Source organism: Bombina bombina, chromosome 6, assembly GCF_027579735.1.
Source record: "Bombina bombina isolate aBomBom1 chromosome 6, aBomBom1.pri, whole genome shotgun sequence".
Classification (NCBI taxonomy): domain Eukaryota; kingdom Metazoa; phylum Chordata; class Amphibia; order Anura; family Bombinatoridae; genus Bombina; species Bombina bombina.
The window spans coordinates 744,838,544-744,857,991 of record NC_069504.1 but is presented as its reverse complement, the minus strand read 5'-3'; positions in this window follow the sequence as shown (position 1 = coordinate 744,857,991).

The following is a 19,448-nucleotide window of genomic DNA, read 5'->3' as shown; positions in this document are numbered from 1 at the left end:
TCAACATATTACAACCTCAGTCAGGCAAGTCAGGTATCTCCAGGCCCGGTCTGTCCCCTAACTTCAAATTTCCTCTACAAATATCTTATCTCCCCTACTGTCTTGATTACTCTCATTCATCTCTGTCCTGAGTGGTGTGTGGTCGAGTGCAACCTTTCAGAATCCAGTAGAACCATATTTTTTGAAACTGCTCAGTGTTCCCTTGCGCCCAAGCTGCTAATTCTGACATTGTATATATATCTTTTATTTTATCTAAAACTTCTGTCCATCTCGGTGCTCCCACCTTCCAATGTCTGGCTATACATATGCGTAAGCAAGTACAAAGAGTCCTAATAAAAGTGTTGATCGCTGAATTCAGCGAGCCCACCCTCTCATGTAAAATTGCCTGAGTTATCGTTAGTTCAATGTTTTCATCTAATGTGTCACTGAGCAGCCTCGAGAGCCTATCCCATAATGGTCGGACCTTTGGACAGTCCCACCACATATGTCTGTACGTCCCTCTCATCCCACATCCCCTATAGCAGAAAGCACTATTTACAGATTGAATGTGAGCCGTCCTTTCTGGTGTAAGATACCAACGAAAGGCCACCTTCAAACAGTTTTCCTTCATATCTGCACTAAGCATGCCTTTCCCTGCTTCTGACAGGATCTTTTCCCATATCTTCTGTTCTTTCACCTCCTCTACCTCTCTTTCCCACCTCTCCATTAAAGGAGTCTTAAGGTTGGCCTTCTTTCTTTGCAATATCAAGTATATCTGAGAAATCACGTGTTTCCCTCTGGCTTGTGTGCTGCATATCTTTTCCATAGAAGTCAAGGGTTGCTTAAGTCTGTCAGTCATGTGTTTTGAGATAGCTGATGAAATTTGTAAGTAGAGAAACCAGTTCAATGTGTGTGGTTGGATCTTATCTCTGATCTGATTAAAGGTAGATATTAGTTCCCCATCTAAAAAATCTGCGACCCTATAGAGGCCCTTATTTTCCCATTTTCCCACTGCTTTTCTAAGTTCGACTGGCAGTAAAAGTTTTAAAGGTGTCAATAGAGAGTGAGGGTTAAATAAGTCCATCTGTTTGGTTATCTTATGCCAGATGTGTAAAGATTCATATGTTACCGGTGACCTATATGCAAGTTTTTTGGTATTCCATAAGGGATCCCATAATATATCTGCCGGATTGTCGCTACCTTCAATATCTGCTTCAATTTTTGGCCAAAGAACCCCCTGAAAGTTTTTCTCCATGATGACAGATTGTGCCAGCCTGGAGGCATGATAGTAATCCACTAGGTTCGGGACTCCCACTCCCCCTATCTGTCTATGCTGTTTTAACAATTGTGCCGCTATTCTCGCTTTCCCATCCCCCCTTAGAAATCGAAATAAATCAGTTTGTAGGGCATTTAAATCGGCCAGGGGGACCCCAACCGGCAGAGCTCTGAAAAGGTACAAAATCCTAGGTAGGACATTCATTTTAATAGCCGAAAGTCTCACATACCACGAAAATCTCCCCTTTTTCCAATTGTTTAGGTCTCTCCTAATGGCTTTATAAATAGGGACATAATTCATTCTATACAATTCAGAGAATGCACTATTAATCTTGACTCCCAAATAGGTAATGTGGGTTTTTGCCCATGTGAGATTAAAGTTTAGCTCAATCGACTTTTGGGTATGTGATGGAAGACAAATGGGTAAGGCTTCGCATTTATCTAGGTTAATCTTATAGCCCGAAATGTCTGAAAATTTTCCCAAAATGTCATATAGATTAGGTAGAGAGATCAGAGGCTTGGTCAATGTCAGTAAAACGTCATCTGCAAATAGTGTCAATTTATATTCGTCATTGGACACCCTCACCCCTGATATGTCCATCGAATGCCTAATAAGCGCTGCAAGTGGTTCTATACTGATGGCAAACAGGAGTGGCGAGAGTGGGCACCCTTGGCGGGTTCCGTTTAAAATATCAATGGGTCTTGAAATATACCCTGCTGCTCCCACCACTGCCGTCGGTCTTGAGTAAATGGTTGTAAGTGCCTTTATAAATGCTCCCTTAAAACCCATGTTTTCTAATACTTTAAACATAAAGGCCCAGTCTACCCTATCAAACGCCTTTTCCGCGTCAAGTGATAAAAGTAGTGATGGAGTCTTAGTCTGCTTTAGGTAATCTACTAGGGTTAGAATTCTCCTCACATTGTCCGGGGCTTCCCTATCTTTAATGAACCCCACTTGGTCTTTGTGGATTAATGCTGGTAGAATTGCTTTAAGTCTATTAGCTATGATTTTTGTGAAGATTTTGAGATCTGTGTTAATCAGGGAAATGGGCCTGTAATTTTGGCAGTATTTTGGGTTTTTCCCTATTTTAGGTATCACCACTATCTTGGCTCTTAACATATCCCGAGGTAGTTCCCTCCCCGCTAGTATACCATTACAGAAGGTCAACATATGGGGTAGCAGCTCTCTTCTAAATAATTTATAATATTCCCCTGTTAGTCCGTCTGGTCCTGGCGCTTTTCCCGTTTTGAGGTCCCTAATTACTGTCAGTATTTCCATAGCCGTAATCTCTGCATTTAAAATGGCCAGATCCGAGTCTTGAATCTGTGGTAATCTAGCCTGTCCCAGGAGGTTGTTTGTCTGCCGATCTAGATCCCCCCCAGCCACCTTCTTCCCATCGTAGAGATTCTCATAATATTGAGCAAAGGTTTCGGCTATCTCTTGGGGATTGGAAGTGGGAGTCCCCCCCCCGTGTGTGTAAAGAAGGTATTGCAAAGAGTTTGGTTCTCTCCCTTAATTTATATGCCAGATATCTATCTGGCTTGTTTGCATACACATAGTAGTGTGCCTTCAGCCGCAGTGCAGCACGGACAGAATTCTCGTTTAAGATTGTGGCCAATTCTTTACGTTTAGTCTGAAGAGATCTATATACTCCCGAGGAAAGGGTTCGTCTATGTTCCCGTTCCAGTGTCTCTACCTCTCTCTGAAGTGTGTTCACTAAATGTGTTGAGTGTCTCACCACCATCGATTTCTCTTTAATAAGTAATCCTCTCAACACCGGTTTGTGAGCGGCCCAAATCATTATTGGGTTACTTGTAGTCCCCGTATTTACTTGCCAATATTCTCCTAGTGCTATCTTTATTCTCTCCAAAATTGCTGGGTTTTTAAGGAGCGTTGGGTTATACGTCCATGATCTTGGTCTTGAGAAATTTAAAATCCCTGTTAACTCTAAAATTACTAGTGAATGGTCAGACCACACGCATGACTGCGTACTTGATGTAATCAGATTAGGGGTCAGTATTTGACTCACGAAAATATAATCTAAGGTGGAGTAAGAATTGTGTGCCGGTGAGTAGTATGTGTATTCATGTTTGGAATTGCCCACCGCCTCCCATGAGTCTATAAGATTATGTGCTCCCATCGACTCCCTAATTGACTTAACTATTGCATTGTGACGGTGTTGTTTACTCGATAGCCCCTTAGTGTCCCCCTCCGAGAAAGAGGTCATAGTGACATTGAAATCTCCTCCCAAGATTATTCTATCCTGTGACCACTGGGTGAGATGTTGCGAAATTGTTTCAAAGAAGGCATTCTGTGTCTCATTGGGTGCATACACATTGCAAAGAGTGACTTTAGTGTTCTGAATAGTGCCTCTCACTATCACAAACCTACCTTCAGTATCTCTAATTTCACTATCCAGTATAAAGTCCAAAGAGTTATGTAGTAGAATCGTCACCCCCCTTTTTTTTGAGTCTGTCGTTGAGTGGAAATGTTGTGAAAACCTTTGAGTCCAATATTTTGGGATCGTCTGGGACAGAAAGTGCGTTTCCTGAAGAAATATAATGTTTGCATTAGACTTCAGATATTGTGTAATGGCTGTGCGTCTTTTAGTATCTGTGTTTAGTCCTCTGACATTATGAGAGATTAGTTTTATATTATGTGCCATCAGTAATCTTTTTCGCCTCCCCCCCCATCCTCCCTATGTAATTTGTCTCATCAAATCTGTCTGAGTCCCAAAGGACCCCTTTTCTACCATTATTCTTTAATACCTGAGTTACCCTTATGTTACAATACTTCCTCAAATTCCTTCCTTCAAACCTTTTAGGAATCACCTGGTTTAACCAAAAAAGAATAAAAATTAAATAACATAAAAATTCAAACATAACAACATAAACTATGTCATTCCCATCCGGGAACCAACACATATTATACCTGAGTGCAGATTACAACATCACTTCAACATTATGGCTCAGTAAATATCTTGAGAATAGGCAAGAATTAAAAGAGAAAGAGAACAAAACATGGCAATTGCAATAGCATTTCTGGTTAGAAAACATATTTCAAAGAGTGACAAATAACAAATCTTGTGGTGACTTGTCTCAGCTTGAAACCTGTCAGGGGGAAAAGTTGCACACAACATTAAGAAATGTCCATATTACCAAACATAATTGTCCCGATTGCATAGGTGGTCTTCTGTATAAGGCACATAATGACTGATAACCCTCCACCCCCTTCCAATTCCCAAAATCCAGTCACAAGCAATACCTAGAAATCAAAACATTTGCTCATTGTGATCATACTTATCTGACCCTTGGTATATGAGCTTACAGGTCCCACTAAGTCCAGGCAAGTTCCTCTGTATCAGCTGAGCTGTGATCCCAGAGGAGGGGGTACCGGGGTCAAAAATACAAAAATCAAGAGCTGTCTCTTCAGACAATTGAACCTTCTGCAGGGTCCAGTGTGTTTAGGTCTTTCGCTTCTTTTCCGGAATCTTGGACCATTGTTTCTGACGAGGCTTTCCCCCCTGAGTTGAATGGTCAGAGGTTGTTTCCTGCTGAAGGTCGGCCGGGGGATCTAGCTTCAATCTACGACATGTTTCTAGGATCTCCTGAGGATCCCTAATAGAAAATGTCCTGTTTTCCCAGGTTATGTGTAGAGCAAAAGGGAAGCCCCATCTGTATGGCACTTGATTTTTCCTCAACAGGGATGTAAGCGGTCTAAGGGAGCTTCTTCTTTGTAAAGTCCTTAGGCATAAATCCTGGAAAAACTGGATGATGTTCCCCTGATATTTAAAAGTGGGATTCTTTCTGGCTGCTGCAAGTATCTCCTCCCGTTCTTGGAAGCGTAACATCTTGATAATAACATCTCTGGGTGGCTCATCCCCCTTAGGTTTGGGCCGAAGTGCCCTATGCGCCCTTTCCATTTGGAAACTCTCGTCTCCTCCTGAGCCAGTAATGCTCCGAAAGAGGTTTGACAAATAAGCATTTAACTCTTTAGGGCCTATTGTTTCCGGTATTCCCTTTAGTCTGAGATTAGATCTTCGGCTACGATTCTCTAGATCCTCTAGTTTATCGTATATTTCTTCTATTTCAGATTGTTGAGAAGTGACTTTATCTGTTACTGCATTTAGATCCTCTACCATAGTATCACCGCTTTCCTCTAAGGAATTTACTCTTGACCCCAGATCAACTATCTCTTGCTTTAATTCTGATATACTGTTAGTTACAGAGTTTTGCAAGGATTCCATTTTTTCTAGCAGTCTCTCAAAGTTACTGTTAATATCCTGCTTGGAGACTAGATGATCCAGATCAGCTTTAGTTAAGGGCCTGGAGTCCTCCCCTCCATCCCTGTTTCCCTCCGTCTCCTCCCTCTCTTCATCTGATTCTTGCATTTGAGTATCAGATAACTTTTCTCCCTTCGCAGGCTTGAAAAAAAGAGTAGCTGCAGACTGTTTATTTTGTAGAGTTGCCTTAGAGCCCTTCCTCGCAGCCATCTTGATATGCTTTTGTCACCCTGTAAAGTAGGGAGTGCAGCGTAATAGTGATCAGGGTAACAGTATGTCTGTAGATAGATAGGGTGTCTGGGTTGCGTTTTATTGAACCAGCGATTGAGTATGGTTTTCACCTGCCTCCTTCACAGTAACGTATTTTTCCAAAAGACCAAAGTGTCACTAAAATATCTTCTTAGCTATATCCAGTGTTTTTTTTTTTTTTTATCAACAAGGGAGCATGAGAAGGCCTCAAAAGACCAGCTGTGTATTGCAGGCAGTATGAGCCCCCATAAAGTCTCTATAATACATTTATAGCCATATTCTCTTTATAGATTCTTCTTTAACATTTTATTGCCTTAGCGACCCTTTCAATTCATAATAAACTTTCAAGGTCCAGAGGGGGTATAAAAGAATCAAAGGGACCTAGCTTGGTGTCTAGGCAAAACAAAAAGTCTCTCCCTCTGTGTCAATAGGCTCTGTGCAGTCTGGGGATCTCTTAACATTTTATAGGCCTTTATGGGCTGTGTCATTCTATATTACCGGACCGTTTGAATTTTATGTTCAGACCTCTCTCAATAGTCTCTTCCCCTTAGATTCTCTGCATCTTGTGCCACCGCAACCCCCAGCTCAGTTACCGATCATAATCGGGCCTCCATGTGTACCTGTTGCTTCCGTTGCTTAGGTGCTGCCGTTGCTTGTCCTTCCTTCTCCTCCGCTTTCTCTTTGCCACCTCCACCTTTCACAGAGAAGCGATACCTTGTATTGTCCCCTCCGGCTCCTTTGCAGCTCACCCCATTCAAGCTAGATGCGCTCTCCGCTAGCTGTAGTAAAGTCAGTGCCACGTGGGTTATAACAATGGCGTCTGAGACGCTTCTGCTCTGACCTCCGTTATGAGTTTTTGGACATCCTAGGAGCTGCGGTTCTCCCAAAATCACTGTTGATAGCGTCTCTTGCCTTTGCTCTGTCTTTTGCCCGCTCTCCTGCCACTTACATCACTTTCTTAGCCACTTTATCTGGTTTTCTGCACGGAGCTCTCCCACTATGCTTCCATTCCTGTGCTGCACCAGGCTCCGCCCCCCGTTATGCATATTTAAAGGGACATTCCGGTCAAAATTTAAATGCACATAGACAAATTACATCTTTAAATAGAAATGTATTTGCAATATACATGTATTGGCAAAAATGCCTCTAGTTAAAGTCATCACTGTTTTAGTGTTAACTAGATATTCTCAGTGCACCAGCATTTTAAATACTGCAGCTGCTCATAGAGCCAGTGGGGCTTGTATCATGTCAGCAATTAACAAATTGAGTCATTACAAGATGGTACAAGCACCTTAGGCTCTCTGAGCAAGTGTGTTGAAAATGCTGGTGCACGGTGCATACTTAATTACACTTTTGAAACACCTATAGCTTTTATTAGAATATTTTTTGCTAATACCTGTATATTATAAAAATGCTTCTATTCAAATCTGAAATGCATCCATGTGGATTCCAGTTTTGGCTAGAATGTCTCTTTAGAATTTCTAGCAGCATTTCTGCTGGGCAGCTATTTGCCGTGCCCAGTACTTTCTTCCAATACTTATGTTCTAAGCATTTTCCTTATTTTTTTGGCCATTTGTTTCTTGGAATTCTCTTTCATTGACAAATGACTATTTAAAGAGAAAAAAAAAAGCCCTTTCACCCTGCACTGCGTTCTTGCTTGGATAATGGTTTGCAGTCCTCAGGGGAAAGAATGGATCTGTAGATCTCATACTAATATACAGTTTCTGGGAACCACAATAAATTGACTTTTCTATATGAAAACAAAACACTAAAATAAAGCTGAGAAAGAGATACCTAATGCTACAGGTAAATGAAATACTTGCAAATGGATAACATTCTTGGAAAACTGCTGCCATAAAGTGCTCCAAAAATGAGCTGGCTCCTAAGTATATTACGTCCCTGCTTTTCAACAAAAAGTACTAAGAGAACAAAGAAAAAATGATAATAAAAGTAAATTAAAAAGTTGTTTAAAATCGCATGCTCTATCTGAATTGTGGGATATGAAACACAGTTTTTCTTTCATGATTCAGATAGAGCATACCATTTTAAACAGCTTTCCAATGTACTTCTTTTATCTAATTTGCTTTGTTGTCTCGCTATCCTTTTTTGAAAAGAATACCTACGTAGGCTCAGGTGCAGCAAAGCACTACTGCGAGTTAGCTGCTGATTGGTGGATGCGCATATATGCCTCGACATTGGCTTACCTAATGTATTAAAGGGACACTGAACCCAAATGTTTTCTTTTATGATTCAGATAGAGAATGCAATTTTAAGCAACTTTCTAATTTACTCCTATTATCCATTTTTCTTAATTCTCTTGCTATCTTTATTTGAAAAGCAAGAATGTAAGTTTAGAAGCCGGCCCATTTTTTGTTTACAACCTGGGTTGTCCTTGCTGATTGGACAGCATCAATAAACACATGCTGTCCAGTGGTTGAACCAAAAATTGGCAGGCTCCTTAGCTTAGATGCCTTCTTTTTCAAATAAAGGAAGCAACAAAGAAAAATTGATAATAGGAGTAAATTAGAAAGTTGCTTAAAATTGCATGCTCTATCTGAATCATGAAATAAAAAAATTGGGTTTAGTGTCCCTTTAAAGGGACACTAAACCCAAAATTTTTCTTTCATGATTCATATAGAGCATGCAATTTTAAGCAACTTTCTAATTTACTCCTATTATCAAATTTTCTTCATTCTCTTAATATCTTTATTTGAAATGCAAGAATGTAAGTTTAGATGCCGGCCCATTTTTGGTGAATAACCTGGGTGATTGGTGGATAAATTCATCCACCAATAAAAAAATGCTGTCCAAAGTTCTGAACCAAAAAAGAAGCTTAGATGCCTTCTTTTTCAAATAAAGATAGCAAGTGAACGAAGAAAAATTGATAATAGGAGTAAATTATAAAGTTCCTTAAAATTGCATGCTCTATCTGAATCACACAAAAAAAATTTGGGTTCAGTGTCCCTTTAACCTGCCAGAACCCATTCAAAGGGGCTGAAAAACTGAATCTATGCCTTGGAATTTGAAGTCATTGTTAACACAGACAGTAAGACTAGTCTACAAAATGTTTTATACACGGCACATTCATCATTCAGGAATTAAAGATAGTTTGAGCTGAGCCTGCAACGCATTTATTTATTTTAAAGGTGGTTCAGTAAGAGGTCTCTCTTGGATATTTTATTTTGCAAAAAATAATAATAATGCCAAGTCATTTTATGATATCATGAATTGTGTCATGAATTAAGCTGTGTGCTTACACGGCATCTTACACATTTCCTATGACGGAAATGACATAGGAAAACCAAGACTGCAACTGACTTACACATCACTGTCAAATTACACTATGAAATACTATGACGCATTATTTGGGTTCTCATAACCCCCGGCTCACACTAAGAGTAATGATTCCTACAGTATGGAAAAAAAGGGGGAATGTTAACAGCCCAAAGCTATATATGATCATATATTTAAATATACTAATTAAATATTTTCAAAAGATATAGGATGAGGAGTTGGATATTTACTCTACAAAAACAGAGCATAAGGAAATAGTGGAAATATCTTTAAAAACAAACAAACTATTATCTATTAAATTAAAGAAAACATCTGGATTAAAAGGAGGGCTTATTTATTATATCAGATGCTGTCACTACAATTTCAGTTGCATCAGTCATGTGCAGTCTTACCAACTAGCGGGTAAAAAGCGCCAAAGAATTTAAACTAATACATCTGACTCATTAATTGAAAACTATTATTGCTTTATTGGTTCTGTACTTTCTTCTAATCCTCATTGGCTGACAACTGCCACTACTTGACTGGTGGAGAAGGGCACCCCTACCTCTGCAAGGTTGATAGGTACTTGGACTACTTATGATGGGAATAAAATACATTTTAAAATATAGGGGGCAATTTATCAAAGGCTTTTACCAGCCTTTGACCCCCCACGACTGCAGGTTCTCACAAGAGAACCTGCAGTCCGTATTTACCAAGCAGCGGTCATTAGACCGCTGCCTCCCTAACCTTTTGCCACCTCTTTCAATCTCCCTGGTCTCGTCCGACCGGGGAGATTGACAGCTCATGCCTGTGCGTAATTGGCTGTGCCCTGGCAGGGTGCGTCATTGCACAAGAGCGCAAAATTGCATTCTTGTGCAATGCTGAATTCCGGGAGTGGAATTCAGCCCACCAGAGGTGAGCTGCGGGGGACAGGGGCACGTATGTGCGCCCCTGTTCGCCGTAACTTGATAAATCAACCCCATAGCCTTTAATATGAAACAAAGAAACAAGTTCACTTCAATGCCCCTTTAATAATAACACATACTTTTGGCACATACCAACTCTCCCAATTTGTTCAGGGACAGTACCTTTTTTGGCCACCTGATGTATATAAATTGTCTGGAAGTTTGTCCCGCATTGTAATAATCTAGGATAAGATGTGAGTTTGGTACAGATGCCCGACTGGGACGTCAGCATGAGTTCTAACCTGGTATTATTTGCATATTGAGAGTCTACTCAACCTTGCATTAGAGCAACAAACAATATCTCATTTGGTGAACAGGTATCTGGGAATTTCCTGCAGTTTACAGATTAGATTAAATAATACAATATGTAATATTTTGTGTGCAATTTACATTTAGTGTTTTGGGGTTGAAACGGCAAATGGGTATAGTACTCCTTTAGAGGGACATGAAACACAAAACTTTTTCTTTCATGATTTAGATAGAACATACAATTTTAAACAACTTTCCAATTAACTTCTATTATCAAATTTGCTTCATTTTCTTGGTATAATTTGTTGAAGGAGCATCAATGCACTACTGGTTTCTAACTGAACACATGGGTGAACCAATGACAATATATATATATATATATATATATATATATATGCAGCCACCAATCAGCAGCTAGAACCTAGGTTCTTTGCTGCTCCTGAGCTTTCATAGATAAACCTTTCAGCAAAGGATAACAAGAGAAGGAAGCAAATTCAATAATAGAAGTAAATTGGAAAGTTGTTTAAAATTACATGATCTATCTGAAATATTTTTTTTGGGGTTTCATGTCCCTTTAACCCTTTTACTTGAATGTTCTGCAGAAAAATATTTCTAGCAATGTTTTTTTTGTAATATTGGTAATTTTGCTTTTCAGGAATTGGAGTGTTGCCTGCATAGAGCCAATGTGAGTTAGCTAGTGGAAGTGAAGATAACAACATTCTATGAGGCCTAGTTATCAAGCCGTCAACCTCAAATATGCTGGAATTCCGCAGCGTATTTGTGGCGAGGCTGATACGCCTTAGTTATCAAAGGCTCGAGACCGGCAAAAGTAGAATTTTGTGACGTAAGCTTCGATCCGCCGGACTCAGTCCGACATAGATCGATTCTTACGTCACTCCAGATGTTCCGCACACAAGTGCGGCACATTCTCACTACTTTTGCTAGTTATCAAAAAACTAGCAGGTACGCTCGGCACTTTTACGGCCCAGCGTACCTGGTTTTCAAACCGCCACCCCTGGAGGCGGCGGATCCCATAGGAATCAATGGGAGTCTGACCATAGCGAAAGTACAAGTTCGCTGCTGACAGACATCCCATTGATTTCTATGGGAGCTGTCTACACCTAACACCCTAACATGTACCCCGAGTCTAAACACCACTAATCTGTCCCCCCCTACACCGCCGCAACTAAATAAAGTTATTATCCCCTAAACCGCCTCTCCCGGAGCCCACCGCAAGCTACTCTATACATATTAACCCCTAAACCGCCGCTCCCGGAGCCCACCGCAACTATAATAAATGTATTAACCCCTAAACCGCCGCTCCCTGAACCCGCCGCAACCTATATTAAATGTATTAACCCCTATCCTGCCCCCCCTACACCGTCGCCACCTATAATAAATTTAATAACCCCTAATCTGCCCCCCCTACACCGTCGCCACCTATAATAAATTTATTAACCCCTATCCTGCCCCCCACTGCGCCGCCGCCACTGTAATAAAATTATTAACCCCTAAACCTAAGTCTAACCCTAACCCTAACGCCCCCCTAACTTAAATATTAATTAAATAAATCTAAATAAATTAACTCTTATTAACTAAATGAATCCTATTTAAAGCTAAATACTTACCTATAAAATAAATCCTAATATAGCTACAATATAAATAATAATTATATTCTAGCTATCTTAGGATTTATTTTTATTTTACAGGTACCTTTCAATTTATTTTAACTAGGTACAATAGCTATTAAATAGTTATTAACTATTTAATAGCTTACCTAGCTAAAATAAACTGAAATTTACCTGTAAAATAAATCCTAACCTAAGTTACAATTACACCTAACACTACACTATACTTTAATAAATTATTCCTATTTAAAAATAAATACTTACCTGTAAAATAAACCCTAATATAAACAAATAACAACAATTAAATAGGATTCTATCAGCCAATCGGAATTAAGGTAGGAAAAATCTGATTGGCTGTTCCGATCAGCCAATAGAATGCGAGCTCAATCTGATTGGCTGATCGGATCAGCCAATCGGATTGAACTTGATTCTGATTGGCTGATTCCATCAGCCAATCAGAATTTTCCTACCTTAATTCCGATTGGCTGATAGAATCCTATCAGCCAATCGGAATTGAGGGGACGCCATCTTGGATGACGTCCCTTAAAGGAGCCTTCATTCGTCGTAGTCCGTCGGTGAAGAAGGAGGTTCCGCGTCGGCGGGAGGAAGATTCAAGACCCGGCTTGGAAGATGACATCGCCCGGATAGAAGACCTCTTCAGCGCCTCTTTGAAGATGACATCGGCCGGATCGAAGACTTTTCTTCAGCGCCGCCTGGATGATGACTTCATCGGATGGAAGATTTCTTCAGCGCCGCTTGGAGGATTAACTTCTTCCGCTCCGGATGACCACTTCGGTTCCATCGCTGCTCGGCTGAGTGAAGACAAGGTAGGATGATCTTCAGGGGATTAGTGTTAGGTTTTTGTAAGGGGGGTTTGGGTTAGATTAGGGGTATGTGGGTGGTGGGTTTTAATGTTGGGGGGGTTGTATTTTTCTTTTACAGGCAAAAGAGCTGTTTTCTTTGGGGCATGCCCCCACAAATGGCGCTTTTAAGGGCTGGTAAGGTAAAAGAGCTTTGAACTTTATTTAATTTAGAATAGGGTAGGGCATTTTTTTTATTTTGGGGGGGTTTGTTATTTTATTAGGGGGCTTAGATTAGGTGTAAGTAGCTTAAAATTGTTGTAATATTTTTAACATGTTTGTAACTTATTTTTTTATTTTTTGTAACTTAGCTTTTTTTATTTTTTGTACTTTAGTTAGTTTATGTCATTGTATTTAATTGTAGTTATTTGTAGGTAGTTTATTTAATTAATTTAATGATAGTGTAGTATTAGGTTTAATTGTAACTTAGGTTAGGATTTATTTTACAGGTAATTTAGTATTTCTTTTAGCTAGGTAGTTATTAAATAGTTAATAACTATTTAATAACTATTCTAACTAGCTAAAATAAATACAAAGTTATCTGTAAAATAAATATAAATCCTAAGATAGCTACAATATAATTATTAATTATATTGTAGCTATCTTAGGGTTTATTTTACAGGTAAGTATTTATTTTTAAATAGGAATAATTTATTAAAGTATAGTGTAGTGTTAGGTGTAATTGTAACTTAGGTTAGGATTTATTTTACAGGTAAATTTCAGTTTATTTTAGCTAGGTAAGCTATTAAATAGTTAATAACTATTTAATAGCTATTGTACCTAGTTAAAATAAATTGAAAGGTACCTGTAAAATAAAAATAAATCCTAAGATAGCTAGAATATAATTATTATTTATATTGTAGCTATATTAGGGTTTATTTTATAGGTAAGTATTTAGCTTTAAATAGGATTCATTTAGTTAATAAGAGTTAATTTATTTAGATTTATTTAATTAATATTTAAGTTAGGGGGGCGTTAGGGTTAGACTTAGGTTTAGGGGTTAATAATTTTATTACAGTGGCGGCGGAGTAGTGGGGGGCAGGATAGGGGTTAATAAATTTATTATAGGGGGCGACGGTGTAGTGGAGGCAGATTAGGGGTTAATAAATTTATTATAGGGGGCGACGGTGTAGGGGAGGCAGATTAGGGGTTAATAAATTTATTATAGGGGCGACGGTGTAGGGGAGGCAGATTAGGGGTTAATAAATTTATTATAGGTGACAACGGTGTAGGGGGGGCAGGATAGGGGTTAATAGGTTTAATATAGGTTGCGGCGGGTTCAGGGAGCGGCGGTTTAGGGGTTAAACTATTTATTTAGTTGCGGAGAGGTGCGGGATCAGCAGGATAGGGGTTAATAACTTTATAATAGAGGGCGGCGGTGTAGGGGGGGCAGGATAGGGGTTACTAGGTATACTGTAGGTGGCAGCAGTGTCCGGGAGCGGCGGTTTAGGGGTTAATACATTTATAAAAGTTGCGGCGGGGTCTAGGAGCGGCGGTTTAGGGGTTAGTAACTTTATTTAGTTGCGGGGGGCTCCGGGGGCGCCGGTATAGGGATAGAACAGTGTAGTTTAGTGTGAGTGCTTAGTGACAGGCTAGCAATAAAGCTGGGAAAAAGCCGAAGAGCAGCGAGATCGGATGAGTGATAACTCTCACAGTCCGCTGCTCATCGCCCCGCGGCTTTTTGACAGCTTTATTTGATAACTTAGGCGTATTTTTTCAGGTCCGCGGCGGCGATGTGAGGCGAGCTTAGGCGGGTGTATTGGGCCGGCGAAGGCAGAAAAGTAGACGGCTTGATAACTACCCCCCTATGAGTGTTGCACACTGCCTGGCTTCATTCCTCTTAGATGAGTAAATGTAGCTGACAAATACATCACGATTCCATGGGGAACACCAGAGAGATTAGTTACCCAAAAGGGACAGTCAAGTCAAAATTAAAAAAAATTATAATTCTGATAGAGCAAACAATTTTTTAAACAACTTTCCAATTAACTTCCATTAGCTAAATGTGCACAGTCTTTTTATATGCACACTTTCTGATACACCAGCTCCTACTGATGTATATGCATTTTGTGATTGGCTGATGGCTGTCACAAGATGCATTGGAAAGGAAAATGTAACTATCTTTGACATTTGTCAGAAAAAAAATCTAGTACTCATTTGAAATTCAAACTAAGGGGTAGATTTATCATAGTGCGAGCGGACATGATACAATGTAGCGTATCATGTCCGCTGTACATCGATAAATGCCGACTGCATACGCTGTCGGCATTTACGCTGTCGGCATTTATCATTGCACCAGCAGTTCTTGTGAACTGCTGGTGCAATGCCGTCCCCTGCAGATTCGCTAGCAGGGGGGGGTCAGTCAACCCGATCGTATTCATAACTACTGTTTCCAGCGAGCCTGAAGGCTCGCACGGAAACAGGGGCATCAAGCTCCATACAGAGCTTGATAAATCGGCCCCTAAGTGTTTTTTTGTCTTTTTTTATGCATTTACTGATTATGGTATTCTGCTGTGTTTAGTGGTCCTTTAAAATGACAGTAAAAGTGCACCACAAACCATGCATTTAACTTGTGTGTTACTTTGATATAGTATGTTTCCTGTAAAAAATAAAATAAAGTATTGGAAAATAGATATTTTTTTTATTGTTAATGTCTGCCTTTAATACAGGTGCAGCCTGTCCTCAAGTTGAATTAAATTTACTGAGGGTAAGCTCCAGAGTTTTGGCAATCCGTGCTGTTGTGAACTGCGCATGTGCAGTTTGCCCACATGGAAAGTATGTGGAACACTTCTAAACAAACAGTGAATCGGCTAGGCTATAGCAATTCACTGTTTAGAGAGGTGTTCTGTATATTTCCACTGCATCACATGTGGTTTCTTTTTAGCCAAGGCCTTGCACAAGTCTCCAATAACACCCATACTTCATCTCATCAGTCTAAGAAAGGTCTAACTAAGGGGAAGGAGGACAAAATAAAATGACGGTATGATACATTTATTAAGCATTAAATATATATAATGAAGTTTATGGGAAGAAAATGTGTACATTATTTATGTTATATTTAGAGTGATATAGAATCCTTCAGAAATACTTCCTTTATTATCACTTTAATGCTTACACCAAAATGTGTCAATTCTTATCATGTCTACAGTTAAACAGCTGAATGATCTGATGCAAAATCAACATTGACTTGCGTTGTCTTTTTGCAGTTGGTTGGTTTTCAGTTTATTTTTAGAAAAATTACCTAATTCATTGTCTCCCAGAGCATGACCAATAACCATATTGAGAAAATATCTCAGAATCTACTTGGCATGATTTTTAATATAGTCTGATTACAGATACAAAATAATTAATCTACAATCAATTTGTATTAAAGGTCCATAATAATTTGTTAGAGCATGTAACTTTAAGAATAATGACCCTGCACTACTGTGTGTGTGTAACCCCCCACAAAGGGGTTAAACACACAGTAGAAGTACAGTGGAAACTGCCACTCATCCAATCAACAGTGCTATTTGCACGACTCAGATGTGTAACTAGCGCTGCCGATTGGATCAGCAGCGTTGACACCCTGAACCAGAAGTGCTCTGTGGGCTGTACTTCTGTTGTGCGTTTAATCCCTTAGAACATGGCCTTTTTTAAACTATTATCACCCTTTAAGGATAACACCACCATGGACAACATGTTTATATAATTGATAAATCAACCCAAGGACTTAAATACTATCATGGTACAATAGAGTGGTTGTAGTCAATGTTACTTATTTCATGGTTCGGATAGAACATACAATTTTAAACAGTTTTCCAATTTACTTCCATTATCAAATTTTCTTCATTCTCTTTTTATCCTTTGCTGATGGAACAGCATTGCACTACTGGCTGCAAGATGAACACATCTAGTCAGCCAATCACAAAAGACAAATGTGTGCAGGCACCAATTAGCAGCTGCTCCCACTAGTGTATGATATGTGCGTATTCTTTTTCGACAAGGGATACCAAGAGAACAAAGCACATTTGAAAATAGAAGTGAGTTTAAAAGTGTCTTAAAATTACAAGCTCTATCGGAATCATGCAAGTTTAATTTTCACTTTCCTATCCTTTTAAGTCAAACTGCTCAGATTAAACTGAAAGCAGTTACTAACAGTAAAAAAATGTGTAAAATGTTAAGCTACAACATATAACAGAAGTATGTGTTGAAGTGGGCAGAAAAGGAAGTAATATCTAACCAGATCCCTGACAGTCAATCAACCATTGGCCATTAGCTATTGTGGTAACTTGTGATGTGTATCAAAGGATGACCGCAACACATTCATGTGATATACACCAATTCTGTACATGGTTAGTGGGGGAAAAAGTATCTTATATTAAAATTCAACACTCTGAACTAACTTTATGTCTCCTCAATGGGTTAACAAACTTAATCCATTTATTGTACACAATATTAAAATTTATTTTACGCTCAGTTTGGCGCGATAGAGGGACAGCTTGTATGCACTGACTCTATTGCGTCATCCAACGCGTTTTTTTGCTCTGTAAAAGATGTCTTCAAAGATGTCATCTTTGAGAAAGAGCAAGCAAAACGTGTCAGATGACGCAATAGGATCAGTGAATAAATGGATTGACTTTGAACTTTCTTTACTTCTCAATGAATTAACAAACTCAATCCATTTATTGTACACAATATTAAAAAAAATTATTTTAACGCTCACAGTTTGGCATTCAGCGTGCTCTGTACAGCTTATACTAACTGATCCCATCGCGCCATCTGACACGTTTTGCTTGCACTTGCTAAAAGCTGACATCTTTGATGGCATTTTGGAGAAAGAGCAATTGAAACGCGTTGGTGACACAATGTACTCAGTGACAATAAGCTGTATAGAGCACGCTGAACACCAAACTGTAAGATTTAAAAATGTTTTTAATATTGTGTACAATAAATGGATTGAGTTTGAATTTACTTTACATCTGCTCAATGGATAAACAGAGTGTTGAATTTAAATGTAAAAGACAATTTTGCCCACTAACCATGTACAGAATTAGTGTATGTTAATAACACGGATTCTTGTTGAAGGGAAATTTTGTTGAATACCCTGTTGGACTGGCTGGTATATGGTTAAGCACATGCACAACACTGTTTTGGATAAAATTTCCTTAATTATGAGAACTGCACTTATCTGTGTTCGACATTCATGCGATAGTTAGAAATTATTGGGCATTTAGCTCGTGCTAATGATAGCAGAAAAAAGTCATTCCCCCCACAATATTAAGTAGTGGACCATGTACTTTTTAATAATTTTATTAATGACTTGGAGGTAGGATTACATAGCAACATCTTTATTTTTGCAGGTGATACAAAGTTTTGTAAGGTCATTAAATCAGTGCAGGATGAAATTGCTTTGCAAGAGGATTTACAAAAATTGGAAGAATGGGCTGATAAAAGGAAAATATTTAAACACTGGAAAATGTAAGATATCACATTTTTGCAGTTAAAGTAAGCAGGCAACCCATTATTTAAATGGAACTAGACAGCAAAACAGAAGAGGAAATTGACTTAGGTGTACTTATAGAAAACAAGCTAAAGATGGGTGCACATCTTATGTCCCTTTATAAATCCCTGGTAAGCCCTCACCTTGAGTATGGAGTGCAGTTCTGGGGGGGGGGGGGACAAACCAAACTAATAAGGGGAATGCAAAATTTAAACTATAAAGAGACGTTAGCCAACCTTGGTCGGCTTTCTCTAGAAAAAAGGCTCTTGAGAGGTGATATGATTACTTTATATAAATATATTCAAGGCGGAAGCTTTTTTTATTCCCAAGGAAATAGTTTGTGACAAGGTATCACAACTTAAGGCTGGAGGAAAGGAGGTAGTGAATGCCAATACCTTAGATACATTTAGAAAGGGCTTAGATACATTTCTGGCTAGAAACAGAATTCAGGGGTATAATTGCTTGTGTTAATTGTGTCACTTTTTTAATATAATCAATTTAAGCTCAATTGGAGTTTCTTTATTGTAAATTAAGTTGAATCTGTATAGGTATAACTCAATGGACTTTAATAGATAGGCCAGTTGATAGTTCCAAGGACAGACTTGAGCATATTATCATGTGAGCTCTTGGATCTCTTGACCTGGCGCAATAAACCATTAGTGATGAGGCAGGAATTTGATTCTGCCCAGGAAAGTATTTTAGATACTTCCATCATGGCTAAGGAACTTTGAGTTCCCCCTTGATGATTGACATATGCCACTGTTGTGATATTGTCTGTTTGAAACAAAAGATAAGGCTCATTCCTCAATAGAGGCCAAGCCTGAAGAGCTCTGAATAGAGCACAGAGTTCCACGATATTGATTGGAAGCTTTGCTTCCCGAGGATTTCAAACTCCTTGTGCTGTCAGAGACCCCAGACAGCTCCCTAACCTGTAAGACTTGCTTCTGTGGTGATCACAGACCAGGTAGAACGAGCAAAGGAAGCCCCCTAAAGAATAGAGTGGTGGTTTAACCACCAAGTCAGGGAAAGTCATGTATTGGGATCTAAGAATATCAGTTGTGATATTTGAGTATAGTCCTTGCACCATTGATGCAACATGCAAAGTTGAAGAGGCCTCATATAAAACCGAGCAAAAGGGATTGCGTCGGATGCTGCAATCATGAAGCCTAGTACCTCCATGCACATAGCTACTGAAGGAAATGATA